This window comes from Babylonia areolata, chromosome 13 (assembly GCF_041734735.1).
Source record: "Babylonia areolata isolate BAREFJ2019XMU chromosome 13, ASM4173473v1, whole genome shotgun sequence".
NCBI lineage: Eukaryota > Metazoa > Mollusca > Gastropoda > Neogastropoda > Buccinidae > Babylonia > Babylonia areolata.
In genome coordinates this window covers 8,608,292-8,610,791 of record NC_134888.1, presented here as the reverse complement: position 1 = coordinate 8,610,791, position 2,500 = coordinate 8,608,292, and the positions used below count along the sequence as shown (strand labels likewise).

The following is a 2,500-nucleotide window of genomic DNA, read 5'->3' as shown; positions in this document are numbered from 1 at the left end:
AAAACAGAATCACTCACACACACACACAGACACACACACACTCTCTCTCTCTCTCTGATATAGACAGTGAGAAAGAGGTGGACACAAACAAAATGACAGAGAGAGAGAGAGAGGGAGAGAGAGAGAGATGGGGTGGGGGGGGGGGGGGGGGGGGGGGGGGGGGGGGGACAAAGGAAGGAAAGGAAAAATACAAGAAAAGCAAAGAAAGAATAATAAGAATGAAATAAAAAATGGAAAAAAAAAAGACAATAAAGAATTAAAAAAAAGAAAAAGAAAAGAAAAAAAAAGAAAAAGAAAAGAAAAAGAAAGAAAAAAAAAAGAAAAAGAAAAAAGAAAGACGACCATTCTCTTCTCACTTTCTACATACTTTCTTTTTATTGTTTTTTCTTTTTTTCTTCTTTCTGTGATTATCAGTCTGTCTTGTCTTTCCGTTCTTTTTTTTTTTTTTTTTTGTCCTTTCGTTTATTTCATCTTTCTGTCATTCATTCATCATTTTTTTGTTTCCCTTTTTGACTCGCTTGTGTAAACAAAGTGAATCTATGTTTTAACCCAGTGTTCGTCTCTCTCTCTCTCTCTCTCTCTCTCTCTCTGTGTGGTGTGTGTGTGTGTGTGTGTGTGTGTGTGTGTGTGTGTGTGTGTGTGTGTCCATGGTAAACTTTAACATTACCATTTTCTCTGGAAATACTTAGTCTGCCAATACCAAATTTGACTTAAAAAAAAAAAAAATCAGTCACACCAATGACAGGTTGTAAGTCTCCCGAATTCAGCCGTTTTTCCGAATCACTAACGGTTTATTTCGTCGAGGTTCGTTCTGAAATCCGAAAATTCTAAAAACCGCTTCCCACTGAGTTAGGCCTGCTAGAAGCTAGGTTGTGTTCGAAGACGACATGACCTCGTTTTCCTTGTTCACAATTAAAAGGTAAGAAATACAAATTCTGGACAGAACACATACAGTGATACTAATTACACCATCGACGTGTTTACTGCATGTAAATATTCTAAAGTGGACACTGAATTAACGGGAATGAACATAAAAGAAAAATTGAAACGATCGTTTCTTTCAGCTCGTAGGCCTCAACTGGTTTGTGCAGATCTAGAGATCTACCATGTGTTGTGGTGTGCTTGAAGGGATGGCAAAGTCTCCTTTATAAAAAGAACAATCAAGGTATAAAACACACGAAAATATGATTTAAACGGTGTTATTACGTCCACTACAGTCACATCTGCTAATCACACGAAGAAGAAAGCACCAACATTACTTTAAGTAATGAATTTAGTCAAATGACGTCAGATGTGCACAGCAGTGGGGATCAGTCTGCTTGCTCGAGACTGAACATGCATGGTTCGATCCCGCTCGCGTGTCTTTTTTTTTTCTTTTTTTTTCCCCCTTTTTCTTCCAAGCTTATTCTATGTATCATATTCAATACAGACCACTTTTCAACGATTTTTTAAATCTTTTTTTTCTCTCCTCATGATTACTTTACTGGAAAAGTGCAGAGCACAAGTGAGTCTTGAAGGCTTTGCCTCTTGTTTTTATTTTTATTTTTTATACATTTGTTTGTTTTTTCGTTTTGTTTTTGTTTTGCTATTCACGCTTTGAGTGTGTCTATAATTATGTCTTTGCATACATATAAAAGTGGATTTCTTATATAGAGTTTAACCAGAGGACAATACTTATCTTGCCAAAGCTGCTTTTCCAGTGCGCCAAGTGCGTGCTGCACACGGGACCTCGGTTTATCGTCTCATCCGAATGACTAGAGGCTCAGTTTGGTTTTCCAGTCAAACTTGGGAGAAAGGGCGAGAGCGGGATTCGAACCCAGACCCCCACGGACACTGAACTGGCAGAGAAGTGTCTTGACCACTCTGCCACCATCCTCCCTGCCTGCTTTGCTGTCAAGGTCAATCGTAGCATCTGGGTGACCCATACTAATTAATGTCAGGGTCAATCATATCGTCAGTGTGACCCATACTAATTATCGTCAGGGTCAATCATATCGCAAGCGTGACTCGTACTAAATATTGTCAGAATGCATTGTATCGTCAGAGCGACACACTAATCTGTCAGGGTGACCTATACTAATTGTCAGCAGGATGACCCATACTAATTGTTATCGGAATGACCCATATTAACTGTCATGACTCATACTAATTGTCATCACAGTGACCCATACTAAATTGTTATCACGATCACTCATACTTATTGTTATGATGATTCTTACTGATTGTCAGATCGACCCATACAATTTGTTGTCATGACTAATTGTCCTCAGAGTGACCAATACTGTTTGTTGTCATGATGACTGATACTAATTGTTGTCATGATGACTCATTCTCCTTGTCAGAATGACACACACTAGTTGTCAGAATAACTCATACTAATTGTCGTCAGAATGACGCATACACATTGTCAGAATGATACCTACAAACTATGGTCAGAATGACACATTAAAATTGTCAGAATGACTCATGCAACTCGTCAGGATGAACCACAGACGAGCAG

At 38.6% G+C, this 2,500-nt stretch overlaps 1 protein-coding gene across 2 annotated transcripts in view; it reads right to left on the bottom strand.

Annotated features, from left to right (window-relative positions):
- LOC143289034 (uncharacterized) overlaps window positions 1-2,500 on the bottom strand; it is a 64,655-nt gene that overhangs the window by 25,361 nt on the left and 36,794 nt on the right. The window lies entirely within an intron of this gene.